General features: G+C 50.6%; 1 long non-coding RNA gene across 1 annotated transcript; it reads left to right on the forward strand.

Moving 5' to 3' along the window:
- The first annotated feature begins 7,681 nt into the window (after positions 1-7,681).
- On the forward strand, positions 7,682-12,981 carry LOC116087238. Its single transcript, XR_004117325.1, has 3 exons — positions 7,682-7,726; positions 8,569-8,665; positions 12,718-12,981. It is a non-coding gene; the product is annotated as an uncharacterized LOC116087238 (long non-coding RNA).
- Positions 12,982-13,215: the final 234 nt, after the last annotated feature.

A 13,215-nucleotide genomic window follows, 5' to 3' on the forward strand; every position in this document is an offset into this window, starting at 1 on the left:
TGCAAGACTCTGTTCCCTGGACCCGACTTTCCCCACTGGAACAGTGGAAGGTGAGGTGGGCCTTCACTCTCTGCCTTTCCTGTTCTTTTGGGACTCTCACTACCCTCCTCAGTGCCCTCCTGTGTGGTAGAGTCACACTCTTATTTTTTATTTTTATTTTTATTTTTATTTTTTTGGTTTTTCCGAGACAGGGTTTCTCTGTGTAGCCCTGGCTGTCCTGGAACTCCTCACTCTGTAGACCAGGCTGACCTCAGACTCCGAAATCCGCCTGTCTCTGCCTCCCAAGTGCTGGGATCAAAGGCGTGTACCACCACCGCCCCGGCAGTCACACTCTTGACACCGGTCTGTAGAAAGGCTCAGTCAGACTGGCTGGGAGCTAGCCCATCTTGGGAACTTTGCAGCATCCAGCTCAGGAGTCCTGAGAGGACACACTGTCATCTCTCCATACACTAGGACAAGAGGGTCTCCGGCAAAGGCTTTAAGTCATAAAGTGCCCTGGGGCCTTGAGTGAGTCATGTCCACTCCCTTCTCCCTCCCCTCCCCCTTCTTCCTCCAGCACTTGCCTGCACTCCTCCCCGTAGACCAGCTGCCTTGGCCACCGGCCAGGGCGGAGGAGGCCTGGAGAGTCGGTGGGGTTGCTGGAGGCAGGAATGTCTGCAGAGTCCGGGAATGTTTTCACTCCCTACTCTGCTGAGAGAAAAGCAAGCAAGGGCCCTTGGGTTTCCTCCCAACCGGGCCAGAGGGCTCGCCTCCTCTTCCCTCAAACTGAGCACATTGCTGTAGGAGCCCCTCTTGCCAGCCATGTTTGTGTTTCTGGTTACTCTTTTATTTCTGTGTAGATAATGGACCTTGACACCACTTGGGCTCACAGAGGAATCAGGCTCTCAGCTTGGACTCAGGACCCTGGGCCCTTGAGGCCCTTACAAACCTGCAGGTGCCTGAGCCTGCGAACCATGGGCATTTTATTCCTCATGGCTTTAAGGCATGGCGAAGAGAGTGGGATATAGACAGATACTGGAGTCGAGGGCCCCAGGGAAGACAAGCCCAGGGTGCTTCCTGCAAACCTCCATTTGCCGGTTCTCTAGAAAGAGGGAAATCTGCTTGTGTGCAGGCTGATGAATGACCAGGAGGAAACATCTTTCTTTTATAACAAACCTGATCCCCGAGATGAAATACCACTCCCAGGCGTGTGAATTGTACTTTTACCCTTTACGAGACAGTTTGGGGCTCTGTGTACTAGGGGTGGGATGGTGTGTGTGTGTGTGTGGGGGGGTGAAGCATGGGTCAAGTTGGGGAGATAATATAAAATCAAATCAATGTCATCAGATTTGACTCCAGGAAGCAGAGAGGCTCAAAACAGTAATGGCTCCTGAAATGGAACATTTCCTTTTTTTTTTTTTAACTCTCAAAAAAAAAAAAAAAAAAAGTCCAAAATTGTTTGGGTATGGTGGCCGGAACTCAGGAGGCAGAGATAAGAGGTTCTCCTGTGTTCAAGGCTGGCCTGGTCTACAGAGTGAGATCCAGGAGGACAGACGGGGTGTTACACAGAGAAACCCTGTCTCCAAAACACAAACACCATCACCAACACCAACAAAATCTAAATCTGGGTGATCCGAGGCTGGCATGGTAGCCCTGCTGTGCCTGAGCCGAGAGAGGACATGCTCCTTCTCACTGTGTGTGGTCCTCCTGGTCCAAAGTGGCTGCTATTACATGTGCGTTCAGTGTGTGAGCAAGATCAAAACAAAGACAGTAGAAAGATGAAGGACAAAGATAGGAAAGAGCTAAGGAAGAGTCGGGACCTGACTGGGATGGCTATGCTCTTGTTTCATTGGCTAGAATCACTCACTGCCATGCTGTGGCAGAAGCAGACCGGAAATGTTCTGTTGTTTGGTCCTTCCTTCCTTCCTTCTTTCCTCCCTTCCTTTCTTTCTTTTCTTTCTTGACAGGATTTCTCTGGTTAGCCCTGGCTGTCCTGGAACTCATTCCGTAGACCCTTGGACTAGAACTCAGAGATCTACCTGCTTCTGCCTCCCCGGTGCTGGGATTAAAGCAGTGTACTGACCCTTACCCCCTCCCCCCGCTGGCTGTTTTGTTTTGTTTTTTGGTTTTTCTTTTTTCTTTTTTTTTCTTTTTTTTTTTTTTGAGACAGGGTTTCTCTGTGTAGCCCTTGCTGTCCTGGAACTCACTTTGTAGACCAGGCTGGCCTTGAACTCAGAAATCCGCCTGCCTCTGCCTCCCAAGTGCTGGAACTGTTTTGGGGGTATTTTTAACTAAGGCAACAAAGACTATCTTTGTGGAAAGGAAGATGGAAACGGAAAGACAATCTCTTCAGTAGATAGTATTTCCAGTCGCTTTCTGCTGGTAAAGCCCAGGAGTGTGTGCTTATCCGCTCTGTCACTATAGTGCAGCTCCGAGGCTTGCCCTTGACCAGTACCTGGCTGGAATGTAAGCATGAGACAGCTGAGAGAAGACAGAGCAGGAGTGCAGGGGAGAGGCCCCAGATTTGAGAGGGACGGCCTCACCATTCTCCATGCTGACTGAGTGCCACCCCAGTGCCTGAGGCCTCCCAGGCACTGTGAACTGATCACACCTGCCCTTCTTTTGAGGCAGGGCGACCTCCACATCTGTATGAACATGAAGGTGATACTCCTGTCGCAGAATTCCGTGGGGTTACCTACAATTCGTTCTGGAATTGGCTTTAGTGGTTCTCTTCACCGACCCACACCTTGGGAACTTGCAGAGGCCCTCTTGGCAGCGTACCTGTTTTTCTTCCGAGGAGCTGCCCCTCCTCCATCCCGGATTCAGTACTCAAGGTCCCGGTAGAGTGACTCTAGCCTTTCCTCTCCATGTGGTGGGCACAGTGCCCAGGTCTGGTGTGTCTGAGTCACAGTGACAGAATCTAGGATCAGATCACAATCCAGGTGAGACTGGGGATTTTTTTTTTCTGAAGTCACTGGGGAGTAAGGACAAGAGAATCGTTTTTTTGTTTACTGGGAGCACAAGCTAATATGCTAATGCTAGTCTGGAATTGCTGGGGTAGTTTTGTTATTGTAGGGAGAAAGAGGAGAGGCTGGGATATCACTCAGTGGTAGAGCAGCGGCCTAGCATGTGTGAGAGCCTACGTTCAATCCCCAGGACTGGTGTGTGTGGAGCCCGCAGACCAGATTACTACGCCTTCAATGACATAGTCACTCAGGCCTTTGGACCTAGCCGTTCCCGAAGTCGGAACACCCCTGGATTTTTCTAGTGACAAGTCAACAGTTCTCTTATCTCTTTGAGTCAACTTGAATGGGGTTTCCATCTTCTGCACTTTCGAAAAGAGAAAGTCCCAATAAATTGTCCCTCGAGATACAGTCCTGTGCGAGAGTAGGAAGAACACTGAAGTCTGGAGAGTTGCAGGGTGTGTGTGTGTGTGTGTTTTAGTATATGCTGAGAATAAGTGTGAGAGCTGAGCGTCCACAATGAGTGTGAGTCCTCGTGCTGTGTGGAAATGGGTGCGGAACCGTGCACACACTGCTGTGTGGAAGTTGCACAACTACACGCTATTGTGTGTCTGAGTGTGTGTCCGGAGTGATTTGTGTGAGATGTCAGTGTGAGCCTCCACAGCTCTTAAGCCTTGGATCAGGGTGACCCAGCCCTGACAGGTGGGGTCCCTCCCCTTGGGGCCTTTTCCACCGTCTGTCCTCTGTCCCCTTCTCCCCTTCACATGCTGACAACAGCTGCCACCCTTGGCGAGTGCTGACAGCTGCAAACTTAAGTGGCTCGGGCAATAAGGGTGGCCCTGCCCAAAAGAAAGAAATGCGTACTGCCACGGCAGCGGGGGAGCCTGGAAAGGGTGGGAGTGGAGCTGCTCTGGGGCCCAGGAGAGAGGGGGGGGGGGAGAGAATGCTGACGTTGTAGCTGCCCTTGTGAAACCTTTTCCTGACAACGACGGCCTGAAAATCCCCAGGCCTCAGTTTACAACTACCAAGGTCGCGGACTCCTTTTAAGTGACGCATCCCTCGGAGGCCGCTCAAGCGCTCTCTGCTGCCACCTGCTGGGCACTTCTTGCAGATGCGGAGAGAAGCCAGACTGACCGCCCTGCCAGATGCGACTTCCTCCACTTTTTTTTTTTTTTTTTTTTTGCCATCCCACGCAGCCCATGGGTTGGATTCCCTACGTTGGGAACCCGGCTTACTCGATGCTCATCATAGGTCTGACACTCGGTCGAGGTAGCTGTCGCCACCTCAGGGCAACAAGACCGGCTGGCAGACAGACAAGGGGAAGCCAACCTGCTTCTCTGGGTTTCCAGACTCCACCCGTAGGTTTGTGCTTAGCTGGCCCACGCCTGGTGGGAGATGACAGGGACTTAGACACCTAAGCATCTGAGCATCGTTAACCTCCAGACAGATAAAGACACCAAGGTTCAGATAAGTCCTCCAGCCATGTCTGTACCATTTACCCTCACTCTCACAGCTCCTTCCAGCTCCCGGCACCCCAACTCTACTCCTTACCACACCACAACCTCTCCCTCCCCTCAGTTACTCCTGTAGAAATCACCTGAATATCATTCCTGCCTTGGACCCCCTACCACACACAACCTGTTTTCCTTCTGTCTGCTTAGGTCTAGATGGATCCTTCCCTTGGCTTCTTCTGAGCCTGAACCTATTCACTGCTGGCTTTTGTGGGACATCCCTCTGTCAACCTTCGACCTGGGCTTGAGCTCAGATGTCTACTCTTGTCCCTAAAGGCCTCAGGGCCCTTCTCTTGCACTGCCTACTTGTGCCTGCCTCAGTGACATTCAGAAACTCTGTGGGTTTCAGGAACTGCAGATCACACTTCTAGTGACATGACACAGCTTGCTATCTTTTGCTCTAGTCTCTCTTTTGCCTGTGTCTCGTCTGTGGGACCCCAGGGTTATCTCAGCCCTTTTCCTGACTACCGAAAGCCACTAGGCAAGGCTGGATTGATGGGCTGGTGTCTCTAGGGTGGGATATGTGATGGAAACTTCATCTACTTTATACCCACAGTGCATGGCAGGATTCTGGCAAACCGCTTATGGGAAATGCTCACACAAAATGAGCTGGCTTGATCAAACCCGTATGCTCCTGTCAAGAGCAACAAGACTCAATGACTCAGTGTGCATTCTATCCAGGTATTTCCTAAAGGCAGTAAGTGGACTATTCACCAGGTCCTGAGACTATTCAGAAGGTGGCCAAGACTCCTGTGAGACCCATTTTCTAGGGCAGGGAACTGTGAGCCAAAGGCATTGAGGGCATTGAGTGATTGATTCGTCATACAAACAGTTCCTACCCAGCTCTTGTCTTACCCAGTGTCCTGGACCACAGCCCTGCACACTATTGCTTATACGATACTTTCTGCCCCACCCCCATTCCCACCTCTTTCCCCCACCATCCTTATCTGAGCCAAAGATCTTTATTCTATGCCCCCCCCTCCAAGTTTAGCTGAGGGCCACAGAAATCAGTGTGGGTCTGCAGCAGATGTCAGGGGCTCAAGTGCCACGGCAGCTGAGGGACAGCAGAGAGAAAAGGCACACCCTTGCTCTTTCATTTGGCTAAACAAGCATCAACAGGCCCCATTGTGTTTCCCAAACCTCAGGTTCCTAAAATGAGCTGGGAAGGAATGGGAAAGAGCTGCAGGGGCGGAGTACTCTGTCCCCAAAGCATTCGCAGGCCCTTCCCTGGCTTTCCATGTCCCTGTGGCCGAGGGTGGTGGTTGAAATCTCTGCCTCTCAGAGTCCTGGGGAGGAGGATGGATGGGACAGGAGCATCCTGTGAATGACAGAGGGTGAGGGGACATTTTGAGATGGGCAGTAGCTTGGCTCAGAGGCTGGGAGGAGGGCGAGAACAGGATCCTGGCCCCAGCTGCAGGTTTTTCTGGTTTGGGAGCTAGTGTCCTCAGGGAGGGGAGCTGTAGCTTCTGGGGGAGCTGCCTTGGTATCCCAGAAGGTCTGCTGACTCACGCTCCTCCTCCTCCTCCTCCTCCTTGTCTTAATTACTTCTTTTGTGCTTACAAAAGCAGCACATACTCTTTGTACAAAGAGGGCAGACAGGCTCCTCCTGTTCACGATGCTGTTGACATTTTGGCATATGTTCTTCTAGTTGGTTTTTTTTTTTTTCTTTGTCTTTTTTTTTTTAGACAGGGGCTCACTATGTAGCCCTGGCTGTCCCAGAACTCACTGTGTAGACCAGGCTAGCCTTGAACTCACAGAAACTTGCCTGTCTCTGCCTTCCAAATGCTGGGCTTAAAGGCGTGTGCCACCATGCCCCTGCCCAGCTTTCTTTGAATGAATTTGTGTCTCTTCATTAAAGAGAGAAGCCAGCTCCTTGAGGACAGGGTAAAGCCTCGAAGTACTGTAGACAGCTTACTCCCTTCGACACCCAGTTGGAACTATGGCTAGTCAAAGCGGGATGCTGCGTGAACACGGTGTCTGAGTTTGTATCCACAGAGGGGCCTGAGGGACTGGTTAGGAGCCCAGACCCCAAGGCCAAGGCTACCCCACTACAAGTCCCATCCCCCATGATTGGCAGCTGGCCAACTGTGGGCAGTTTAGCCTCAGTGAGCATTTTTCTCCTTCCACTGGGAGGTGGAAATCATGACAGCAGATCTCTAAGGTATGGCTGAGGCGATTAAGGATGCTGAGCTCAGCACCCTGTGTGGCTCATCAAGGAGGAGCTGCTGCCAGAGACACACAAGAAGGCCCCACTCTGTTCTAGGCAAATTATCCTCCTTGGATAATATGGGAGAGATTAGTCACAGGGATTCTGAAACTTACCCTGAAGATGGTAAGTTTGCATCTTGAGTCACAAAATCGGTTGCACAAGCGTGGGACGGAGGAACTAAGATTTCCCAGGCAGGGTGGAAGTCCCTGCAGCCAGCCTCCTCTGCATCCACAGTCGCTGAGCTTGTGGGCATTGGAGGTGATGGATTCTGAGTGAGGATGGTCAGTCCACCTGGAGCTACTCCCTTCTCTCTCTCCAACAATAACAGGCATGGGGGGAGGGACAGTGCTGGGAATCAAACCCAGGATCTTCGGCATGCTAAGCCTGGAGCTCTCTGCTGTAAAACCTCGCCCACGGCCTCCATGTGTCCCCTCTCATCACCTCTCTTAACCCCTCTGGTCCTTCAACTTCCTTAGCCGCAGTGAAGGCATCAAAATCTGCCATTCTTGGAAACCAGGCCCGAGGAAGGCAGGAAGAGGCTGATCCTGCCCACCTCTGGTGGGGCTTGAGTCCCCTGAGCCTTGGGGCTCTCCCCTGCCCACCTCCTTCCTCCCTCCATCTGCCATTATGCCTGCTACAGACTGCTTGCCATCCCGCACAGCTAGAAAAATGTCTTAGCTTTACTTCGGCCATTTTGAATGAGGAGGCTTAGGTGAAAAGACGCCTCATTTGATTCCCAGAATCTGTGATTGTCGTCTGTTCTTCAGCGGCTTTTCGCAGATGTATCTTGGGATGGAGAGGGTACCGTGCTTAGCCAGGCATACCCTAAAGCCAGTTGAAAGACTGGCCAAAGAGAAGATGAGGAAGCAGTGTGCTTGTCACTGATCCGGTAGGAGAAGACCCTGCCATCCGCTTAAAGATTACTAAGATGAAAAGACCCCCAAGTTTCCCAGAATTCCATGCTGTGGGGGAGGAGAGGAGGCGCTTGTCTCCCAGGAAGACAAGTCACACAGTTCTAACAACTTACCAGACCAACTGACAGGACAGACTAGCGCCGAGACAAGGTGGGTCAGTGGTAGACAGGTAGGCGGGGTCCACACCGTGACTGGGACTTTCCAGTTACCCATATTTTTGCCCTTTATTTAAGCCTAAACTTGGGGAGTCTGGAGACACTGTGGAGCCATGTGGAATACATGTGGGAGGATGGCACATACTTGGGAACTTAGGCCTGGATTATGAGAAATTATCAACCTGATTCTTTTTTTTTTTTTTTTGGGTTTTTCGAGACAGGGATTCTCTGTGTATCCCTGGCTGTCCTGGAACTCACTCTGTAGACCAGGCTGGTGCCTCTGCCTCCCAAGTGCTGGGATTAAAGGCATGTGCCACCACTGCCCGGAAAATCTTGTTTTTTTTTAAAGCATCGAACCCAAACTTAACAACTCAGGGCTAGTTTCTATAAGGGTTCAGGAAGTCATAAGGACAATACTGTTCAGGACAATAATGTCTACCCCCCCCCCCCAAAAAAAAAAAACTTTGTAAAAACAGATGACAATAGGAAAATGGGGCCATGGGTGAAAAGAAAATTTTGTTTTGTTTGGATTGGTTCGGTTTGTGTGTGTGTGTGTGTGTGTGTGTTATTGTTGTTTGTTTGTTTTATAAGACAGAGTCTCTCTAAGTAGCCCTACTTGTCCTAGAACTTATTCTATAGATTGGACTGGTTAGATCACACAGAGATCCGCCTGCTTCTGCCTCCCTGGTGTTGGGATGAAGGATGTGCACCACCAGGCTTGGTGGAAAATACATTTTAAAATGTAAAATCTTCTGCAAAAGCAATACGCACTATTATGGTAAGTCCTACACATTATGTATGTAAGTCCTAGAGAACAAGCAAAGCCTGTCTTCCCAGGACGAGTCACAAGAGGGCGCCCCGCACCCCATGCCCCAGCCCGAGTCACCAGTTTCCAGTACCACGTTTCCAGGAGCGACTGCCCTTCCTCCTTTTTGTAAGTAAAGGCACTCTAGGCTCTCCATGTGGGAAGACACAGTTCTCCCTGTTTCCTTCCTTCCCAGGACAGAAGCCTGTGTCATGGCACTTAGGGATGCTTGTGAAATTGTTCCGGCTTTGGGGATCGTTTGAGGCGTGGTCTCAGCTACGCTGCCGAATGAAGGATCCTGGTAAATGCAAGCTGGGATCCTTTACAGTGGAATTTCCTTGGCTGCTTCTGAGCAGGCACCATTTGCACACAGAAGATTTTGAGTGATGCCAAAGTGAATAAAGATCCCTAAACAAGTGGGGTGCACACCTTTAATCCCAGCACTTGGAAGGCAGAGGCTGGCAGATCTTTGTGAGTTCCAGGCCACCTGGGACCGCAGGGGCTATGTTAGAGAAACCCTGTCTCACCACCACCCGCTCCCGAGAAAAACCTAAGTAATAAAATGGGACACCCCTGGGGTCCTGCGTATTGTTCTTCTTGTGCACCCCTCTACCTGGAGACCCTCTCAAGTCACAGTATGTGACTTGATAGCAGCTAGCTGGTGATCAGTCCCATGAGGGCCTCAAATGGGAGCTCTAGAAGGAACGACAGCAAAGATAAAGTCTGTGGTCCCTGAGAAGACTGGTATCCTGCTGGCTACTGTTTCGGAGCTGAAAGGCACGACTGTCGCGGAGGCGTCCTTGGGCCATCTCTCCTGCTCCCTGCTAGGCATTCAGGTGCCCTGAATGATTCTGGAGTCTCAAACCGCTCTTCAGGGAAGCTGCTCAGGCCTTTCTCTCAGGCCTGTTCTGAAGCACTGAGGAACAATGGAGAGGAGCTCTTGGCACCTGGGGATGACCATGTAAGAGGGCATGTTTTGTCTAAATATAGTAGTTTAGAAAATCATGTGAGGCATGTGACTATTGGTTTCCTATTGGGTTGTTTTTTTTGTTTTTTTGTTTTTTGTTTTTTTTTTTTCCGAGACAGGGTTTCTCTGTGTAGTCCTGGCTGTCCTGGAACTCACTCTGTAGACCAAGCTGGCCTCGAATTCAGAAATCCACCTGTCTCTGCCTCCCAAGTGCTGGAATTAAAGGGGTGCACCACCACCGCCCGGCTTGGGTTGTTTTTTTTCAAGACAGGGTTTGTAGCCCTGGCTGTCCTGGAACTCACTATGTAGACAAAGCTGGCCTCAAACTCACAGAAATCCTTCTGCCTCTGCCTCTGGAGTACTGGCATTAAAGACATATGCCACCACTGACTGGCTATGTGATTGTTTTAAGTGTCTAGGCACCTAGTGTGGTATTATGTATCTATAACCCCAGCCCTTTGGGTTTAGTCATATTTTATTTATGTGTATATTTGTGCGCAGGTGCCCATGGAAGCCAGGAGGGGGTGTAGGACCTCCTGGAGCCACATCCCTGGAGTTACAAGTAGTTGTGAATTTCTCAATATGGGAACTGACCCCAGGTCCTCTGAAAAGATATGGAGTGCTCTTAACCACGGAGCCACCTCTGCAGCCCAATCCCAGCCCTCGGAGGCTGAAGCAAAGCAAGTTCAATGACCCTGTAAGAGGGCTTGTTTTGCTTAAATACAGTAGTTTGGGGGATCATGCAGCCTGGGCTGCATAGTGAAACCCTATCTCTGACCAAGTCAGAAATATTTTCTTTTTCGAGACAGGGCTGTCCTGGAACTCACTCTGTAGACCAGACTGGCCTCAAACTCAAAAAATCCCCCTGCCTCTGCCTCCCAAGTGCTGGTATAAAGACATGTGCCACCTCCGTCCGGCAAGACCAGACCCTATCTCAAAAAAGAATATCCTCATGTGTTGGTTTTGTGGCCTGAGGTACAACTGCTGAAGCTGTGTCATTGCAGAGCTGGGCTTATTGTTAGCATTCTGTCTAAGCTCTGCCTGCAGTTACCTGGCAACAGCCAGGTGTGCCTGACTCACTATAAAAGGGGCTGCTTGCCCCCTCCACGCTCTCTTGCCTTCTTGCCCCCACTCTGTCCCCTCACCTCTTACCCCATCTCTTCCCATTCCCTTTCTCCCTCTCTCTCCACATGCTCACGGTCAGCCTCTTCTCTCTCTCCCTCTCCCTCTCCCTCTCCCTCTCCCTCTCCCTCCCTCCCTCCCTCCCTCTCTCTCTCTCTCTCTCCCTCCCTCTCTCTCTCTCTCTCCCTCTCTCTCTCTCTCTCTCTCTCTCTCTTTCTCCCTCCCTCCCTTCCCCTTTCTCTGCCTCTTGCCTCCCCTCCCCATGTCCTGAATAAACTCTATTCTATACTATACCGTCATGTGGCTGGCCCCTCAAGGGGAGGGGATGCCTCGGCATGGGCCCTCTGAGACATCCTCTTCCCTCATACCTCACCACATCTCCATAGAACATATCCTCTCCTCTCTTTATCTTTTTATAAACACATCACTTATGGCCCGAGGTAACTCAGAATTGCACACCTGTGTGATGTGATGCGTGAACATATGATTTCAGACTGTGTTCTCCAAAACCAAAGGAGAGGGGTTGCCATGTGTTAGATCCTCCAAATCCTCTGTGGTCCTTGCTTAACTTTAATGATCCCCGTCTCCCACAAACCTCTACCCTAAAGTACTTTGAGTCATGGCCTGGAAGCATCCCGAGACACCAGGAATGTGAAGGGCAGCTCAGATGTGACTCCTGACTGCTGTCCCTGTACTGGCCTCTGGAAGTGCCTGCCAGCTGGAGACACTTGGGGGTTAGAGCAGTGAATACTGGGAAGTTCTTTCTTGCCCCCATACTCGCAGGAAGAAACAAGACACAAATCAAAGGTCCAGTACTTTATTACTGTCACAGAACACAAAGAGGAAGGTTCAGTTTTCTTCCCCCATGAGAAAGCCATTGGGATGGGGGCAGCCTGAGGCATACATGACTGGTGGGCGGGGCACAGGAGGCTGGTGGAAATTGTTAGCATTGGCTAGATACCTCCACAGTTCCTGAGTGTGGCCTAAGGTGAGTGTCTTAAGCTCTTTCAGCTTTGGGCTGCTTGTTGGCTACCTCATTTGGGTCACAGTGAGAACTGACATGGTGTCGGGAGTGTCAAGAGCCAGATGGTAAAGAGCCAGAGAGTGGAGGGTGGTGTTGCTATCATGAGCAAGTCTGCGGTCCTGAGTGGGTCAGCAACAGCCTCCAGGTGGGACCGGGGTGGGGGTGGAGGTCTCTCTTCAGAAATGTCTTCTGGATGCTTGCTAGGCGCATAGCCCCTGGGGCACTGCCTGGTCCCTGGAGACTCGAGGCCACCTCAGAAATGAGGGCTGTGGAGCTATGACCGTTGTCACCTCCACCAACTCAGCCAAATGGACTAGCGACAGTTTAGGATAGTTCTCAGGTACGTGAGTGTGTGCACGAGTGTGTGAGTGTGTGCACACGGCTAGTGTCTTCTGTCACTGTCTACCCTGTGATTCTGAGACACTGTCTCTCTGTAAACCCGGAGCCTCACCAACCCTGGCTAGGCTGGCTGGCTGCAGATCTCCAGAGGTCCTCTTGTCTTTCTCCCCACCATCCTTAGGATTGTAAGTGTGACCCCACAGGCGGTTTTCTACATAGGCGCTGGGCATCTGGACACAGAGCTTTACTGATGAGCCATCTCCCCAGCACTGAAATTCTAGTTTCCCCTTCCCATTTATTTCTTTTTATTGTGGGTGTGCACGTTTGCAGCACACCAGCATGTTGTTACACATGTGGAGGTCAGAGGGCAAATTTCAGGAGTCAGTTTTCTCTTCCCACCACATGGGTTCTGGGAATTCTACTCAAGTCCTCAGATTGGTGGCAAGCATAATCCTTCTAAACCAAGTTCTACTTTATAGCTGGATTTCATTAAGGTTTTGACTTCTATCCCTGCCTCTGCCTCCCGAGTGCTGCGATTAAAAGCATGTGCTTATTTTTAAATGTTTTTAGCACAATGAGCAAAGATTTGCTAAGAAAAAAACAAGAAAGAACTCCCAGGAGCTGGGGGGGGGGGCAGGGAACTATGGTCCCTGCCTCTACTTTTTCTTTTGACTCAGACATTCAATTCCAGGCTTGAAATCAATCCTGGATCTACCTTTTGCTTTCTAGGTGATATGGCTCTTCTTTGGGCCTAAGGAAAAGCCAACTGTAAGCCGTGGAGGCATCTCTGGCAAGAGATGATTAAGGGTTAAGCATGTCTGCGGCTGTGTACAGGGATCACAAGTGTTCCTGCACCGGGATGTGGCACCACCAGGGGGCGCTCCAAATCATGTATTTTCTACCTTGAAAACTCGTTTTTCCTGTGGCTGCAGATCCACCGGAGATGAATGGCTTTTAGTTTACCTAACTGATTTAATAAACTTTTAAAATAAATGTACGTATTACTTTCTTAATAGTGTGGATATGGGCCTGTGGCCCCTCCTCACCACAAGGCCCACAGTGTCAGAGTGGAGGGAAGCTTTCTCCATAGTCCGGTCCAACCACTGTGTCTTGAGACAAGTTTCTCAAGAGTGAGGCAGTTCTGAGGTTCCCACATCCAGCCTCCCGGGGATGTTAGGAAATATGGACAGAGTGGAAAGAAAAGCTATACAAAGGTCAGAAGAGAGC

This window comes from Mastomys coucha, unplaced genomic scaffold, assembly GCF_008632895.1.
Source record: "Mastomys coucha isolate ucsf_1 unplaced genomic scaffold, UCSF_Mcou_1 pScaffold13, whole genome shotgun sequence".
Taxonomy (NCBI): domain Eukaryota; kingdom Metazoa; phylum Chordata; class Mammalia; order Rodentia; family Muridae; genus Mastomys; species Mastomys coucha.